Source organism: Melanerpes formicivorus, unplaced genomic scaffold, assembly GCF_026170545.1.
Source record: "Melanerpes formicivorus ecotype bairdi unplaced genomic scaffold, bMelFor1.0.p_v2 SCAF_1, whole genome shotgun sequence".
Lineage (NCBI taxonomy): Eukaryota > Metazoa > Chordata > Aves > Piciformes > Picidae > Melanerpes > Melanerpes formicivorus.
The window spans coordinates 8,735,465-8,755,512 of record NW_027142353.1 but is presented as its reverse complement, the minus strand read 5'-3'; positions in this window follow the sequence as shown (position 1 = coordinate 8,755,512).

The following is a 20,048-nucleotide window of genomic DNA, read 5'->3' as shown; positions in this document are numbered from 1 at the left end:
TTGTTCCTCATGAATCTTGCCCTTGAGGCAATTTCATTTTAGTTTTATCATACTGTTTTCATCGCAATCCCCCTATGAAAGTGGACCAACTGCTTATGTCCATCTAGAAACGCTGAAAGAGGAAAGAGTTTCGTCATCCAAGTATTTTCATGCTTCTCTACAACAGTATGATTTTTATTTTGTCAATTTTGTCAGTTTCTTCGACTGAGATATTGTGCTTTTTCCTAATCTGCCATTTGGTGAAGCGGATGTATTAATTTATGGTTGTTTAGTTTGAGGATGGCTTGTGTGTATAGTCTGTTTATAATGTTGAATAAATGATGGTAAATAATTTATTCCTCAGTCATGAATCGTGGCTGAATTACTGTTCAGTGAACTTTAGTTCACTTTAGTTCACCTTAGGCAAGCACAGAGACTGACAGCATTCCACCTCCAAGCAAAGATGGTGCTGAAGTGTGTTTACTTCCCATTTATATTTCACTCACTTACTGGTGGCAGCAGTGGTGCCAAACTTGCAAAAGTAACTACAGAAAACTGGCAAAACAAGGGAACTGAAAATTCTGACTACATTTTTCAACTAAATAGATTTGAAATTATCTGAAACAGAAAAATAAAATATGACTACAAAATGGCACAGAATGGGACTTGCCAGCAAAACTTCATTGTTAGACATCAGTCAGTTGGATTAAATAAAAGATCTCACATATATCTTACACAATACGCTTAACCTCATTTTTATTCTTTGGTTCTCATAAAATCTGTTATGAAGATATTTCATATCATTGTCCTATGTATAAACACATACTAAAAATAAATAATAAAATTTAAAATGGGCCTTAGATCAAGGAGGTAAAAATTTCACTTTCAACCTCATACTCTTCTGATCAAGAACCTCAGGATCCTGATGCCTTGTCATAATTCCTCCTTGGCCCACTTATTCTTGAAGACCAAAGCTGTAGACTTTATGACTCAGAGGAACCTTGGAAGTATAAACATAACAATAGAGAAGAAAACTCTAGTGGATGTAATATACATGCATTTGGATCATATTAGTGATTTTAAGTTTTAGCTTCAGTGTAACAGTAATAATAATAATAACTCCTTGCTGTATGTTGATTAGACTCCCAAGGCCTTAATTAGACTAATAATAAAAGTACTGATTGCACACATAAGGCATGCTTGTAAAAAGATTTTGAGTGTAACAAGGAAGGAGAATTTTGTGAGATGCAGGAACTATGAGTTCCCCATTATCTCATTTATCATTTACTTTTCCTGTCTAAACAATGAGGATCTTATCTCATTCCATTAGAATAGAATAGAATAGAATAGAATAGAATAGAATAGAATAGAATAGAATAGAATAGAATAGAATAGAATAGAATAGAATAGAATAGAATTAACCAGGTTGGAAAAGACCTTTGAGATCATCAAGTCCAACCTATCACCCAGCACTATCTAATCAACTAAGCCATGGCACCAAGTGCCCCATCCATTCGAAATATCAATCATCTATATGGTATAGTTTAAGGTTTCTTGAACTGTTTTCCAGAAAGCAGCAAATTATCACCCTTATTGATACAATGGGGAATATTGAACCAAATCATCTTGCATGAGAAGAGAAGAGAAGAGAAGAGAAGAGAAGAGAAGAGAAGAGAAGAGAAGAGAAGAGAAGAGAAGAGAAGAGAAGAGAAGAGAAGAGAAGAGAAGAGAAGAGAAGAGAAGAGAAGAGAAGAGAAGAGAAGAGAAGAGAAGAGAAGAGAAGAGAAGAGAAGAGAAGAGAAGAGAAGAGAAGAGAAGAGAAGAGAAGAGAAGAGAAGTAATCAGGTTGGAAAAGACCTCTAATATCATTGAGTCCAACCTATCATCCAACACTATCCATTCAACTAAACCATGGCACCAAGCACTCCATCAAGTGTCTTCCTAAACACCTCCAGTGATGGGGACTCCACCTCCCTGGGCAGCCAATTCCGATCGCAAATAACTCTTTCTGTGAGGAATTTCTTCCTAACATCCAGCCTAAACCTCCCCTGACGCAGCCTGAGACTGTGACCTCCTGTTCTGGTGCTGGTTGCCTGGGAGAAGAGACCAACCCCCACCTGGCTATAACCTCCCTACGAGTACTTTTAGACAGCAATAAGGTCTCCCCAGAGACTCCTCTTCTCCAGGCTAAGCAACCCTAGCTCCCTCAGCCTCTCCTCATGGGGCTTATGCTCCAAACCCCTCACCAGCTTTGTTGCCCTTCTCTGGACACATTCCAGCAAGTCAACCTCCTTCCTAAACTGAGGGACCCAGAACTGGACACAGTACTTGAGGTGCGGCCTAACCAGTGCAGTGTACAGGGGCAGAATGACCTCCCTGCTCCTGCTGGCCACACTGTTCTTGATGCAGGCCAGGATGCCGTTGGCCCTCTTGGCTGCCTGGCCACACTACTGTCTCAACTTCAGCCTACCATCAACCAGTACCCCAAGGTCCCTTTCTGCCTGGCCGCTCTCCAGCCACTCTGACCCCAACATGTACCACTGCATGGGGTTGTTGTGGCCAATGTGTAGAACCTTGCACTTAGATGTGTTAAATCTCATGCCATTGGACTCTGCTCATCTGTCCAGCCTGTCAAGGTCCCTCTGCAGAGCTCTCCCACCCTCCAACAGATCAACACCTGCACTTAGCTTGGTGTCATCTGCAAATTTATTGATGATGGACTAAATCCCCTCATCCAGATCACCAATAAATATATTGAACAGCATGAGGCCCAGAACTGATCCCTGGGGGACACCACTAGTGCATGCCTGACAGCTGGATCTTGCACCATTTAGCACCACTCTCTGGGCTCAGCCCTCCAGCCAGTTCCTAACGCAGTGCAGAGTGCTGCTGTCCAAGCCATGGGCTGACAGCTTGTCCAGGAGTTTGCTGTGGGGGACGGTGTCAAAGGCCTTGCTGAAGTCCAGGTAGACTACATCCACAGTCTTCCCCACATCCACCAGGCGGGTCACCTGCTCATAGAAGGAGATCAAAAGGCGATCAGTCAGAGCTTTGATTTCTAGGGTGTGGAGCTATATGTTAAAACTAGAATTGAAAGGGATTCTATGGCACATGGAATTGTTTATGAAAGACAGCTTTCCTTTTCCATTCATATGCTAAGTGCTTTACACATATACATCTCTGTATACCTGAATTCAAAATTTACATTCTCTGAGAATCCAAAATTAGCATCTGTCAGCAAAGGGATATATTATACATCATGTCTCTTTAAATTCAATATTATCATAGTATCATAGTATCATTCAGGGTTGGAAGGGACCACAAGGATCATCTAGTTCCAACCCCCCTGCCATGGGCAGGGACACCCCACACTAGATCAGGCTGGACAGAGCCTCATCCAGCCTGCTCTTAAACACCTCCAGGGACGGGGCCTCGACCACCTCCCTGGACAACCCATTCCAGGGTTTCACCACTCTCATGGTGAAGAACCTCCTCCTCACATCTAGCCTGAATCTCCCCACCTCCAGCTTCATTCCATTCCCCCTAGTCCTATCACTACCTGAGATCCTGAGAAGTCCTTCCCCAGCCTTCCTGTAGGCCCCCTTCAGATACTGGAAGGCCACAATTAGGTCACCTCGGAGCCTTCTCTTTTCCAGACTGAACAGCCCCAACTCCTTCAGTCTGTCCCCATAGGAGAGGTGCTCCAGCCCTCTGATCATCCTTGTGGCACTTCTCTGGACACGCTCCAGCACCTCCACATCCCTCTTGTAAAAGGGGCTCCAGAACTGGACACAGTACTCCAGGTGGGGTCTCACCAGAGCTGAGTAGAGGGGGAGAATCACCTCCCTTGACCTGCTAGCCACACTTCTGATGCAGCCCAGGATCTGATAGGCTTTGCGGGCTGCAAGTGCACACTGAGAGCTCATGTTGAGCTTCTTGTCTACCAGCACCCCCAAGTCTCTCTCCTCAGGGCTGCTTGTATTTTAACTCACAGATCATCAGGGCAAGAATTGTGAAGTCTCCTGTCCTGTCTCTTACTGCTCATTCATCAGCTGAGTTACTTTTATATATGTCGTTGTACAACTTTTAGCCTGAGGAATTATTGTTGCCCTGTGCAGCAGACACAGAAGCAGATGCTGGATTTGATTTGGTGGCATGCATCCAAAAAACTTAAATGCAAGCCAAAAATGATTCTGGCCTACTGCCAGGTGGTCCCACTTTTCAGTGTGCTGGAAGGATTTTAATTTGCAATCACTTTTTAAAACTGTTTTTGGGCCTTTGCAGTCATATTTCTTTTAAAACACTTGTCAGACTAGCAGCCAAACTTACTTTTGGCAGCTCTTTGACTTTAGATCACCTTCTCACAGTGTTGTTGGGACTTCTTACCAACAAGATTGAGAAATATTTTTCAGAACCAGTGATTGCATGGAATAAAAAAGTACAACTGTTCAGTAGCTCAGCATTGTTTTTTCAACATACTAACATAGAAACAGAGCAGTAATATATGCCTTGTAAATTCCTCACAACTGTAGGTTCAATATCTCCAAAGGACCCTATAGCACAAGCAGTTTGACATCATTCTTGATGATCATTAATACTGAACACAACAATAAATAATATGCTAATAAATAAATAAAATACACATGAAATTAAGCCAAAACAAAGCAGAAATTTCATCTGACAATTCTATTTGCATATTACAGCATCGTAGGACCACATACAATCATAGAATGATAGGAGCTGGAAGGAACCTCAGGGTATCATATAGTCCAACCCTTTTAATAAAGCAGATTCACCTACAGCAGGTTGTACAGGAATGTGTTCATATGGGTTTTGGATACTCCCAGAGAAGGAAACTCCAAAACCTCTCTGCAAAGCCTGTTCAAATGCTCCATCACCCACAAAGTAAAGAAGTTGTTCCATGTGTACAGATGGAACTTACAGTCTTCTGGTTTGTGTCCATTACCCCTTAACTTGTCACTGGGCACCACTTCAACAAGTACAGCCTCATCCTCTGGACATCTGCCTTTTTGATATTTATAAGCCTGGATAAAATCACCTCACAGTCTTCTTTTCTTTAAGCTAAAGAGCCCAGGTGTCCCTGCCTTTCTTTGTAAGAGATGCTCAAGTTCCCTAATTATCTTTGTCACCCTCCATTAGACTCTCTGCAGAAGTTTCCTGTCTCCCTTGAACTGGGTAGCCCAGAACTGGGCACAGTATTGCAGGTGAATCCTCACTAGGGCAGAGTTCAGGGGAGGGAGAACTTCCCTCTACCTATTGGCCACACTTCTTAATGTGTTCCAAGATATCATTGGCCTTCTTGGTCTCAAGGACACATTGCTGGCTCATAATTAACTTGTCCACTAGGATTCCCAGGTCTTCTTCACAGATCTACTTTCCACTAACAACTAATCTGTACTGGTGCATGGATTTATTCCTCTCCAGGTGCAGGGCTTTGTGCTTCCCCTAGTTCAACCTCATTATGCTCCTCTCTGCCCAGCAATCTAGCCTGTCCATATTACACTGAATTACAGCATATCCTTTCAGTGTATCAGTCGCTCCTCCCAATTTTGTATCATCAATAAACTTTGCTGAGGGTACACTCTGTCCCTTTATCCAGGCCAATGACAAATATGTTGAACAATATTGCTCCCAATACTGACCCATTCGGGAACATCACTAGCTGCAGGCCTCCAAACAAATTCTGCTGATCACAACCTTAAGTTAGGTATCATTTGATAGAAATTGTTGTCTGCAATTATTCATGTGCCTTTCCAGTGCTGTAATCCCAGAAGCCTATATATCTGCACATCTATACTCAGGCATTCCAGGATGAGCTTTGTCTCCTAAAACAGTGTGTGAATTAAATTTATCAAAAAAAAGTTGCCTATATTCATTGAGTATAGAGTAATAGCATGTTTTCTGGTAAAGGGAATTAGTAGATTGACTTTAAAACTCCCAAGGGTTTTTACTTAATTTAGATTCCTTTGAAAATATTTCTACTTGCATTCCAACTCCTTCTTCCAGTGACTATTCCTTTAATATCATTTATGTAAATTTTTATAACTTGTATCTATAAGGCAAGTACCTTATGATACACATTGTTGGAAAAAGAGAGGAATTCACACTGGGAATAAGGAGAAGGATTTTTTTTAAAACTATCTTGGACCTAGAATTTAGATTAATTCAATCTCCCTTTCAATAAGACTGTATGCTTCCTATAGAAAGATCACTATAGCTTTCTCGCTAGCTGATGACATTTTCTGTCCTAGATTTCAGAGAGGAGGCAAGATACAGTGGTTTGGTTTTGGGTTTTTTTTTAACTTAATTTACATTGGTACAGATGCATAAGAAAGTACTGATACCAAAATTGCCTTTTCAATTACAGAGCAGACTCACTTTTCTTGAGGGTGCAATAACTTCACAGTGTTTGGGTAAGGCAATGTGGTGACAAGAAAGTAGAAGTGGTGATTCTTGTCAGGAATCCAGAAACATGAAAACTATGGTGACAGAATGCCCTCCTGCATCAGTAGGAATTATTCACTGTAGGAGTCTCACCTGTACTTACACACAACAAAAAGAAAAGACAGCTTTTTAAGTACTTCAGTGATAGTGGGCAGTACAATATGATAATTTGCTTTCATGCTAGTATGTCTGTGAAGAGGACTGAGTATCTGATATTGTTAGAATTAAGTTAGCCACTGTGGAACTGCAAGAACTACAGACTGGCACAGGATGAATATGCATTATATGCTGCTAAATATATAATGAGTTCATCAGATTCTGTTTGTGTTCATTCACTAGTGCTGAATTTAGCCCTGCTACATATTCCAATTTCCTTCTTTGGTATTAATCTCTTCTCTAAGGATGGATTGGCTTTACAAATTTTAAACTGTGTTTCTCTTAAAACTGATAAAGTATCCACACAGTACAATTTCTCAGAGTCGCTACTTCTGCCACATTCATAAAAGAACAAAACCAGAAAAGCATTCATCTTAACCAGCATTTGTCCTTCAGAGTATCTCAGAGGAGCAGTCATAAGGAAATACAAGTGCCTAATATGTCTGAAGTAGTACTACACGTTGCTAATTTTTTCTCATTAAGGAAGCTCTTCGTGTTATTGAAGTGGGGGGAGTTCTTCACAGTTACGATTTTTCTGTTCCCTCATCGTGTTTCCTCTGAGATTAGTAGTCTTCTAATTCCTGGCCAACTAGACCATCCTTGACTGTCTACCATTTCTATTGCCTTGTGTAATACCCTAAATTTCCAGTCTGTTTTTCTAAGGATTAATCTCCTTTTGCTTTAAGGACACAAATGCTAAGATTTCTAGAATACGCAGTGTCCTCTTCATCTTCTCTTTTTATTGCAGGGATAACAATGACAATGTCAAGTTTCACATTCAATGGACAACCAGACTCTTGCATTTTCTCTTCTCCATGTAACACCAGTGAAGGGAGAATCGGTGATGACAGACACACAGAATCATACTGTATTGATTTTGGCAGAGATAGAGTTAATTTTGTCGTTGTAACTAGTATGGGGCTATGTTTTGGATTGGTGATCAAATGAGTGCTGATAATGCACCAGTTATTTAATTAGAGTTGAGTTCTTTTCTCCTTCTCACATCATCCATTTGAATAGGCTGAAGGTGCACAAGAATTTCAGAGGGGAAAGAGGTGGGACAAGTGATCCCAGCTGACTAAAGGGATATTCCATACTATATGACATTGTGCTCAGCAATGAAAGCTGGAAGAAGGAGCAAAAGGGAATGTTTGGAATTACATCACTTATGTAACTTAATTGTGGTGGAGCCCTGCTTTCCTGGAGGTGGCTAAACCTGCTTGCCAGTAGGAAATGGTGAATTAATTTGTTGTTTTGCTTTGCCTACTAAACTGTCTTTATCTCAATTCAGGAGATTTTGCTGGGTTTGCTTTTCTTACTTTCATCCTAGTCCTTCTTTGGGGGAATAAGCATGCAGCTATGTGGGGTTTAGGTTCCTCACAGAGCTAAATCATGACACATATAAATCAACATGAAGACACCATTGAGAGACAAAAGCCTGAGCCATGTGCTGCAAAGAATAAGCCACAGGTAGAGACCACACTGAATGGAGCACTAGGAACAATGTCAAGGAAGGCAGCAGGCATGTGCCTTTTGTCAGTAGGGTGAGGACTCATGCTTCACCTTGCATATCTACAGCTTCAGAAAAGATATACTACCCTAGCAATAGATGTGGAGGAGCAGCTCTGAGAATGGAGAGTATCTGCACCAAACATGGTGGCAGATGATAGTGACTGAATAATGTGTCCTGCTGGGGATGGGATCAACCATCTGTCAACCTGACTTGATGTTCAAGGAGTTTGGCTATTCATTGGGTGCTCAAATGTGGGATTCTCCCGTGAGATTGCTAAGGCTTTTCCAGTCCTCAGACTATTATCTCTTGCTGCTTACAATGTGTCACTGCTACAGAGGTCAACAGCATCCTGGGATGCATTAACAGCAGTAGATAATGAAAAACAGCAGGTAATGAAAAATTATTCCTCCTCTTTGATCTGCAGCACTGGAGTACCACATTCAATGCTGGGTTCCCTAGTGTATAGAAGGCATGAACACACTGAAGTAAGCACAGCAGAAAACATCTAGATTCTCAGTGGCAATATATGGAGGTGCCAAGGTAACTTGAGTTTGTGCAGGCTGGTGAAAAGGGAGATTGCTATCTACAGCTACCTGATATGAAGATGTAAATTAAAAAAAAAAAAAAAAATAGAAAAGGCAAAAACCCAATAAAAAACCAAACCAAAACAAAACCAAAAAGTGAAGTTCCTCTCAAAGTGATAGGACACAAGCTGAAACACTCAAAAGCCTGACTACATAGAAAAAACTCTTTGTCATGTGGACAATCAAGCTGAGGAACAGGCTGCTCAGAGAAGCTGTTGAGAAATGTTTAAAGCTCCTACTTAGACAAGGCCCTGAAGACCTCAGCATGTTTGGATAAGATTTGAAGAGGGCATTACAGTCAATGACCTCCAGATGCCCATTCCAACATATTTTTTTTTCTGCAATTCTATTCTGCTTTCAAAATTGTACACCACTTGTATGTGTTCCCTCCTTCCACACCCAGAAAACGAAAAAAAATTAAAAAAAGTCTCACATTGGAGGATGTCTTTCAGTGAGTTAGGGTGGCAGTTTCATTGTATATGATGGTGCTGCATTGCAATCAAGTCAATTAGTTGTTCAGTTCTTAGGCTTATGTCTTGTAGGAAGTATTGCATGGCTTCAATATGAAGTCAAAATGAATCCTCTGTTGTCTTACAGATGAGAATCAATGAACACACAGAATACACTGTGTGCTTAAATTAAAATAGCCTGATCTGATTAAATATCTACTGTAAAAGTTTGAGCCTGCAGATTTTGCTACATCCTAGTGGAAGCTAGCGATGACTGTCCCCTAAATCAGGCAAATAGACAAGCTGCTTGAAGCATGTATGGAATGGCTTGTTTTTAATCATATTGAGAGAGTTATCCTCTAATATTGTGAGGTTTGTGTTTACTGTGTAAGAAACAACCTAAAACACAAACAACGTAAAAAAGCAGATATTCTCACAGGGCTGCTCAAGTCAGCAAAAAAACTAAGAATAAAATACAGAAATTAATGCCTAATTAGGACTTTCCCTTTGACATGCATGGCTAAGTTCTACTAATATTGTGAATTAACTTCTAGTTACATACAAAAGTAGAAATGTTTCAAAACTGTGATTTGCTATTTCTCCTTTTCCAGAAATTATCCATATTGCATTATATATATACACAAATATATATCTTAAGCATTTCACATGTTTGGGGTTTAGTTTAAAACAAACAAACAAAACAACCAAAAAAAAACCCAACAACCAAAACAAATCCTCATAATGCCCATTGGTGACTTGGAGACTAATAAAGAAATAAAATAGTTTATTTAATATAAAATATATTAAAAAATAGATAAGAAGCTTTTACAGAATACTTTTCCTAAAGGTAAAATGCATTTAAGTGTTATTTCTGAAACAGTGTATCTCTATAACATTTTTAATATCAGTTAGAGGTCATCCAAGTCTGATTATAACCTACTTTCTGCTAGATAAATATGTCCCAGGATACTACTAATGCATAAATGTAAAGGGAACTTCACCATGATGATGACACGTCTCAGAAAAGTACTTGTGTTGATAATGATTGCAAATTGTTCCCTAAAAAGAGATATTTTTATGAAACCTGTTCACAAATCTCTTTAACCAAAGAAAATGTTGGACTCATACCAGTTTCATCTGGTGTTATTTTGAATATTATCATTTGGCATGATTCTGTCCTAGCAAAGTCCAAGTTTGGAGATAAAAATAACTCTTATAGTTATGATCTGATACAAATAAAAATTTGATCCATACAAGGCATAGAGGATGGTGTTTTCTTCTATCTAGCACAGTAACTATAATACATCTTCAGAATATCCCTCACTGTTTTTTCTCATGAATCGCCTAAAATTGAAACACTTGCAAAGCTTGACCTGAAACTTCTTGCAGAGGGAGCAATAGTGTTAAATGTTAGTGAGTAGTCCTCATGGGAACATGTTTAATTCACTGAACAGAGATCTCATCAGCATTCATCTCAAGTTTTACTAGTTGAGTCTGTCAGGGAAATACTCCAGGCCATAATGCTTCTTTCATATGTCAAGTGTAGAGGTTCATAGAACCACAGAACTGTCAGGGCTGGAAAGGACCTCAAGGATCATCTAGTTCCAACTACCCTGCCATGTGCAGGAACACTTTACACTAGATCAGGTTGCCCACAGCCCCATTCAACCAGGCCTTAAAACCTTCCAGGGATGGGGTTACCACCTCCCTGGGAAACCTGTTCAAGTGTCTCAACACCTTTAGGGTGAAGAATTTCCTATCGTCTAATCTAAATCTACCCTCCTCTAGCTTGGATCCGGTCCCCCTAGTCCTATCACTACCCAACACTCTAAAAAGTCCCTCACCAGCTTTCTTGTAGGCCCCTTTCAGACACTAGAAGGTCACAATAAGGTCTCCTTGGAGCCTTCTCTTCTCCAGACTGAACAACTCAACTCTCTTGGCCTGTCCTCATAAGAGAAGTGCTCCATCTCTGATCATCCTCATGGCCCTTCCCTGGACACGCTCCAGCACATCCAGATCCTTTGTAATATGGGCACTAGAACTGGACATGGTACTCCAGGTGGGGTCTCACGAGAGTGGTGTAGAGGGGGAGAATCAGCTTCCACAGCCTGCTGGCTATGTTTCTCTTGATGCAGTCCCAGGATACAGGTGGCTTTCTGCGCTGCACGTTGTCCTAGTTTAGAGCAGCAAAGATTGTTACTTTGCTGCAAAAGGGGCAAAAGAATAATGCTCACACAAATGAATTGGGTAGTCATGGGAAGTTTAAATGGAAAAGCAATTCATAGGTGCTACAAAAACTACAAAACATAGTGATGAGAATAGCAATCCAAAGAAATCCCCAGACTATACACACAAGTTGCTTTACACCAGACAAAAAAGCCCAACACTTCCCTTCTCCCCACCTGCGGTTCACCCAAAACCTCCAGGGGTCTTTTTTCCCCCTCATTGGGAGGCTGCTTGCAGGCTGGCCAGGCCTGAACTGCCCCCTTTTGTTTTGTTTTTTTACCCTAGCATTAGGCCTAGACTGGCCAAGATTGTGCAGGAAAAAAACAAAGTTACTCAGAAAAAAAGAGACCCCTGATACTCCCCTATTGTTACCAGATAAGAGAATATCTGTCTCCCATGGGAGCTGAGAGGGAAGAAAAAGAAAGACAATAACTTTGCAGCCACATTATAAGGGTGCAGGATATATGGGTAGAAATACACTATTTCCTGTGTCCACTCACTGGGCTGGACACTCTAGACACTGGAGGTCTCAGCTCTGTGGCTTCTTTTTGGAGGGACCCAGACTAAATGGCCACTCAGGAGCATAATGGTGGCTCATATTGAGCTTCTCATCCCCCAGCACCCCCAAATCCTTTTCTTCAGGGCTGCTATAAAGCCTGACACTGCCCAGCCTATATTGATACCTGGGATTGCCCCAACACAGATGCAGGACCTTGCATTTGGTCTTGTTGAACTTCATGAGGTAGGCATGGGCCTTTCAAGGTCCCTCTGGAGGGCATCCCTTCCCTCCACCATGTCTGCCACACCACTCATCTTGGTGTCATTGGAGAACTTGCTGAGCGTGCACTCAATGCCACTGTCCATGTCACCAGTGAAGATGTTAAACAAGACTGGTCCCAGTACTGATCCCTGAGGGACTCCGTTTGTCACTGCCCTCCACTTGGACATGGACCCATTGACAGACACTCTTTGGGTGCAGCTGACAAACCAGTTTTTTATCCACCAAGTGGTCCATCCATCAAATCCATATGTTACCATCTTGGAGATCAGGATGTTGCATGAAACACTGTCAAAGCAAATGATGTCAGTTGCTCTCTCCTTGTCTAGTGGTGTTGTGATCTTGTCATAGAAGGCCATCAGGTTTGTCAGGCACAATTTGCCCTTGGTGAAGCTGTACTAATTGTACCAAATCAACTCTTCGCTATTCTTCTGCCTCAGCACTGCCTCCAGGAGGATCTGCTTCATGGTCTCACTGAGCATGGAGGTGAGGCTGACTGGCCTACAGTTCCCTGTGTCATCCTTTTTTCTCTTTTTGTAAATAAGGGTTATGTTTCCCCTTTTACAGTCATTGGGAACTTCACTGGACTGTGATGGTATTTGGAATATAATACAGAACAGTTTAGTAATCTCATCTGCTAATTCCTTCAGTAGTTGTGGATGTATCCTGTTGAGTCCCATGTTTACCAGTTTTTGGTTTTTCAGTTTAGTTACAGAAGATTTCATCTGTTCAGCTGGTAGAGGCTGGGGAGAGATCCGTCTCTTCAACATAAAGAGATGTGGTCTTTTGAGTCACATTAACTTTCACACTCTAAGCTGACCAAAAAAATAATCACCATGATAGATGTTAAACTCACAAATAGCCACAGAAAGCTTAATTTAGTAGCTAACACATAAGTCAACAGAGTAGCCAAAGCTGCCCTAGTTATCCCTATCTGTTCTTCAGATGCTGATAAAGATTGAGTCAAGAAAACAAGTGTGTCTTCTCCCAGCCTTTTGTGCTGCACCTCCAACCCACTCATTTTTAGGGCAGAAAGAGAAGCAGAAAAGGCCTTGACTGTGTAAGCACTGCTCGGCAATAACAAAAATATTCCAGTATTGTCAATGATGTTTTGGCCACAAATCTAAAATTTAGTCCCATATAAGCTAGTATAAACAAACTCAACGCTATCCCAGTGAAAAACAGTGCAGAGGGCTATGTGTTGAATTCTGCACTTGAGTCACAACCACTCCATGTAACACTGCAGGTCTGAGGAAGAGTAACTGGAAAGCTTCCTGGCAGAAAAGGACCTGAGGATGTTTGTTGACATCTGAATACAAGCTGAATATAAGCCAGAAATATGTTCAGGATGCCAAGAAGATGAACAACATTCTAATTTGTATGAGAAACAATGTGACCAGTAGGACTAGAGAAATTATTGTTCCCCTGTACTCAGCACTGGTGAGGCTGCACCTCAAATACTATGTTCAATTTTGGGCCCCTCAGTACAAGAATGATGTTGAGAAGGTCAATGAAGTTGGTAAAGGCTCTAGAGCACAAGTCTTATGAGGAGCAGCTGAGAGAACTGGGGTTGTTTAGCCTTGATAAAAGGAGGCTGACAGAAGACTTTGTTGCTTTCTGCAGCTACCTGAAAGTATGTTGTAGTCAGGTAGGTATTGGTCTCTTCTTCCAAGTAAAAAGTGATAGGACAAGAGGTAATGACCTTCAAGTTGCACCAGGGGAGGTTTAGTTTGGGCATCAGGAAAAATTTATTCTCTAGAAGTGTTGTCAGACATGGGAACAGGTTGCCCAGGGAAGTGGTTGAATCCCTGGAGTATTTAAAATTAATGCAGATGTGGTGCATAGGTATGCAATTTATTGATGGACTTGAAGTGTTAGGTTTACTGTTGGACTCAATGGCCTTAAAGGTCTTTTCCAGCCTAAATAATTCCATGATTCTATCTTGATCCTGTGTTCTATCTGCTGATACCTATATAGCACTAAAAGAAGTGATTGATGTGGTGGTTTGAGCCTTAACTAGGATTTAAGGGCTCAGATGGCAGCCAAGGCTGAGAATCCCTCCCCTGCTTCCCCCCTCCTCTTTCCCAATCTAGAGGATAAAAAGGAAAGGGAAGGAGCAAATCCACCATGAAAAAATTTGGAGTGGGTTTGGAAGTAGAGAGGTTAAAATTTTCTTTAAATTTTATATATATATATATATATAAAACAATAACAGGAAGGGTTCACAAGGGTAAGGAAAAAAGATGGATGGGGAAAATATGTATAAAAAACCAGTCCTTTGGAGTCCTTTGGAGTCCTTTGAAGAGGCGTGGATGTAGCAGGGAGGAGAACCAGGCCAGACCACATGGCAGAGAAGCAGGAAGTCATCAGCAATCCTCTAATCCAGGCAAGGCAGAAGCCAAAGAGACCAAATGGCTGCAGTGTCTTCCTTTTTATAGACTTCCTGTACAGGGAGGGGGAGTGGAACAGACTAACTCAGTTCTCCAGGGGGAAAACACACCCCAGGGAAAGCAAGGCTCTCACAAGCCCTCCCCACCACCACTTTCAGAATGGGCATAAACCATCACAACTGATAATAAGTTTTTGCCTTTTTTAAAGAATGGAAGGTAAAGATGATGTAGACAGCCTTGGGGCATTGCAAATGGCAATAGGTTTGCATTTAAATAGCTGAATTTATATCAACTTGCTGACCACTAAATTTTAAATGGCTTAATTTAAAACTCAATTTGAAACTCAATTCTAAAATAGATTATTTATAGACTTCCTTTCTAAGTTTAATCAATTTGCTTTTCTCAGTTTATTTTGAGGATTCCATGTGGGTATTTGGCATTTGTTTCCAAATTTTCTGATGGCTGCTGTTACTTTATAAATTACAAAAAAAAAAAAAATTCAGCTATTTCAAAGGGATACATGGTAATCATATTCTTGAGTTCACATAGCTATTAAGCATGCACAAGCAGAATATCAAACTGGTCTCTTTCTTGTTTGGTTCTGTTTTGTATTCAATTTATAGTTACTGTGAAATACTTATTACTCTATTAGGCAATAAAGTCATAAATTAAATTTGTTTTTCCTGTAGGCCATGGATTTTTTTTTTTTGTTTTACAATATTAATTGTTGACTGTAACCTTGAACTCATATCCTCCTGAGGCACATCTTTCCTAAGACCACATTTAATTGTAAATTGCCAGAATGAAGTCTGAACTTCTGAAAGTGAAAATAGAACTCTCAGCTGTGAGAATTAACTGAAATGTTATCAGTGGCTCTAACCCTACTCTAGAGCTACAAAGAACCCTTAAATAAAATATGATAATGAAATAATATTTATTTTTTTTATGTCCACTGTGCAGTTGGTGGTTGCTGGTGTGTATTTAAGCATGAAAGCAATAGATGGGGTCAGATTTAATTATGGGCTTTTGTATTATTTATTTTTTTTTAACTTATAGTTGTTCTAAAACAGAAATGTTCCCATTAGCTAATGAGGAAAGTTTTTTAGGAGATATGTAATGCTTTGTTGTGGTTTTTTTTTTTTTTCCTTCAGACTAAGTATAGCTGGATGAGAAGACGACAAGCTTTCGGACACGCAAGCCCTTCTTCAAGTTTAAAATAGAAACAGCATCTTTCAAGCTAAATACTGGGTAAGAGAAATTGCAGTGGGTTTAACTTCATTATGTTAATCATTTAGACAAACTGAAGAAAAGGCATAGAGCACTAGTGGAGCTGAGAGAGATGTGGGTGAAATTCAAAACTCCTACAGGAAAGAGAAAGGCTGTTAATTATTACTTTTGGTGTAGTGAAGAGGAGGACCAAGGCTGGGAAAAAAAATGGTATGCTTTCAAATTGGTATCTCTATCGAGTTAAATTTTCAGTGCCACATAGAACTGTAACTTAGGTCACAGGTTTGAGAATATTGCATATATCACTTCTGAATCAAGATTTGGAGGGCAGAGGGTGAGGTCTCCTAGCAGTAATTGTTTTAAATACTTCTTTACAGTTTGATTTGCTCAATTTCAACATCAGAGAATTTATAAAGGCATTTGGCATGTGGAATTAAGTGTGAAATAAGGACATGTTTGTGTGGGATCTGTGGATTTTATTCTGCTTCTGTTGTGGGTGAGTTGAAGGAGTAGGTAATGGAGAATTCCTTTTGAGAAAGTACTGGAAATTAAAAACTCTAGGATAATAAAATTTCCTTAGGTGGGTAGATCATGCACGTTAGTCACAATACTGCAGGAAGCTATGTTTTTTGTTCTACTTCTAGGATTTCAGAATATAGGTTAAATGAGTATAACAACCTGTGGCTGAGTTCTTTACAATTTGAACATAGTGTAAATTTTGAATGAAATACAGAGTTCTGACTAACATTTAAGATATTTGGTAAGCCTAATTGAAGGTTTATAACCCTCAAAATATATATCATTATCCTGCATCCCACTGTCATTTTGCAGTCTTTCCACTTCCATCACATCAAGTATAAATTACTTCAGAAGCTGCTATGATCTCTTACTCACTTTGAAAAGCTGATGGATAGGTCCATTTGTTCCAGTGCACTATTTTCTACTACCTTCATCTTCCAAACAGGCAAGTTAATGTGTTTAGGTTTGGTGTGCTGTTCTTTTTCTGATTTCAGGGCTCAATGGAAGCTCACAAGCATATTTTTTCCACCATCAGCAAGCTACCAGAAGCCCTCAGCAGCTCTTCAGGCTACTTCATTGTTGTGATGACTAAGCTGATGGTTAAATTATGTTTACAAGGTATCATAAAGATCATTATATACCAAAATAGTTTTTGATTCTCATTGTTAAACATTTTGAGAAATAATTGGAATGATGCTATTACTGGAAATTGCTCACATGTACATCTTAGAAAGATTTCTCCTGATTTTTTAAAGATTTTTGCCACTGAAAGGATCTCTGATGACTTAAGATGAAAGTCAGAAATCTTTATCTTGGGATACCTGTAAAATATGAGGAAACCATATTAAAATCATCACATCAATGCATATGCAAATACATCACAGTCCTAAAATCTTAAAGAAAACTATGGGTTTTCTCTTGTAGCACATTCTGCCCATCACATACAAAATAAATACCTGATTGCTTAATGGTACTTTAATTTGTGAATATTTTATTCCTAGAGATTAATGTTTCATGTGCGTAAGTATGAATAAAGATTCACATGTCAGTCATCAGTATGTTGTTTGAAAACATTGTGAGAACATTATCTTGCTGAGTTGAGATCTCAGTCAAGATGCATGATATTGTTTCTGATGTAGTACATAACAGAATTGAACTGATATGACAAAATGAAACTGAATTTTGAGAAACAGTGGGGTAGAAGTTTTAATCTCATAAAATGGCAAGTATCATTTGTTGCCCACTTGAAATTACTGTGGAATATAAGGACTAGAAAATCATGATAAACCTATGAATACTGCTTAATTATTTAATATTAATCATGAAATTATTCTGTGATTGGAAATAATACCTTTATTAGCTTCCTCTGAATGAAGCCAAGTAAAAATAATTTCATTACTGTCTCAGTCATAGATGTTCACTGGTATTATAGAAAAAAAGATACAAAATGCTCCAAACTTTCTGTAATTCCCATCTACTCTGTAAATAAGCAACATACATTTTTGCGTATTCTGAAAAAAATAACAATTAATCCTGCCATATGAAACTACATCACACTGTTGATTTTGTGCTGTGCAGATGAAAAATAACAGCATTCACCTATTTCAAGAGCATCAGACCAAACCATGAGCATTGATGTAGCTTTTCGTGCTCTTCAAATTCTTAAAGGAGAAAATTTATCTTAGAAATACGATAAATAGTTCTAAGTAATTCAGGTAGCTTCAAAATGGAAAGCATGTCAGATAACAAGCAAAGTTCTCAGAACTTTTTCACTAACAGGTAAATTCTGTCAGGAAGTGGTGAGTAGCTGCTGATGTTGTGAGACCTGGAGCAGGAACTATCATGATGATACTAGTACCCAGTTCACTCATTAGATCCAATCACTTAAGTATCCACACACAAGCACACAAAGCACTCCATTCACCTCTTGATTCTGGAAGAAACTTTGATATCTGGAATATGCTAAGAACAAGGTATTTAATCTATCTTTTATTCAGATTGCAGGTTGAAGAAATCAAGCACCAGGCTGCCCAGGAGGAACTCACAAAACCTTCCAGCCCCCCAACTTCTATATCCTATCCTCTTCTTATGTTTCTTGCCCATCCTTTTTGTTGCTCTTGTACCTCTGTGGTGGGTTAACATCCATTCTGAAAACATGGTGGAGTGCTTGCAAGTGCTTTGCCCTCCCTACAGGGTGTTTTCCCCGTGGGAAACTGAGCCTGTTCCACTCCCCCCTCCCTGCCCAGATAGGGTTTAAAAGGGAGGTCATTGCAGTCATTAGGTCTCCTTTTTGGCTCCTGCCTCTCCTGGACAAGAGCTACTGCAGCTGCCTTCCTGCTTTTCAGCCACGTGGTTGGGCCTGATCCTTCTCCCTGCTGCCTCCATGCCTCTTCAGAGAGAGAGACTGGTTTTGTATTCTTGTTTTTTTTTCCCCCTCCCATCCATCCTTGTTCCTTGCCCTTGTGAACCTTATCGGTTATTGCTATATATATTGTTTAAAGAAAACTCTACCTCCCTACTTCCAGGCCGACTCCAAATTATTGCTTGGTGCATTTGCTCCTTCCCTTTCCTTTTTTTTTTCCTCTCTGTTGGGAGGGAGGATGGGGGAGCAGGGGAGAGACTCTCAGCCTTGCCCCCATCTGAGCTCTTAACTCCCAGTTAAGGCTCAAACCACTACAACCTCACATTCTTATTTCAAGTCTCAGAATTAGCAATCTGCCTTCAATTACATTTCCCCCATTAGTCTCAATTTTACTCTATCTGAATCTAGTCATGGTAGTCTTAATATCATGACCTAGATCATCTCTGCTTCCTGTGATGTCACAGATGGAGTTACCAAGGCACTCCTGGCTTTAAAGGGCTTTGCATCTCCAAAGTTCCCAGTGCTCTCCTGTTGACTGTGATGTTTTGCAGTTTCTCATATGCTTGTCACTGTGCAGGTCCTCAGCTCCTTATGCTGACATACACATTTTTTGTCATATACATATGTCATGTACAGTGATTTCTCATGTCATGTCTAGTGCAGCTCTGACAAGTTCAAACTTCATTGCAGGAGATATATAATGTTTACAGTAAATGGAGAACAAGTGATTAGTGAATTAATAAAATCATTCACCTCTCTCAGTCATAACAGTGGAAGCTGGATGGCATTTAACAAGTCCAAGTGCCGAGTGCTGCACTTTGGCTACGGCAATCCCATGCAGAGCTACAGGCTGGGGCCAGAGTGGCTAGAGAGCTCCCAAACAGAGAGGGACCTGGGGGTAGTGATCGACAGCCACCTGAATATGAGCCAGCAGTGTGCCCAGATGGCCAAGAGGGCCAATGGCATCCTGGCCTGCATTAGGAATAGTGTGGCCAGCAGGAGCGGGGAAGTCATTGTGCCCCTGTACTTAGCACTGGTTAGGCCACACCTTGAGTACTGTGTCCAGTTCTGGGCCCCTCAGTTGAAGAAGGACATCGAGACACTTGAACATGTCCAGAGAAGGGCAACAAGGCTGGTGAGAGGCCTTGAGCACAAGCCCTATGAGGAGAGGCTGAGGGAGCTGGGATTGTTTAGCCTGGAGAAGAGGAGGCTCAGGAGTGGCCTCATTGCCCTCTACAACTACCTGAAAGGTGGATGTAGCCAGGAAGGGGTTGGTCTCTTCTCCCAGGCAACCAGCACCAGAACAAGGGGACACAGTCTCAAGCTGCACCAGGGGAGGTTTAGACTCAAGGTGAGGAGGTAGTTCTTCACTGAGCGAGTCATTCATCATTGGAATGGGC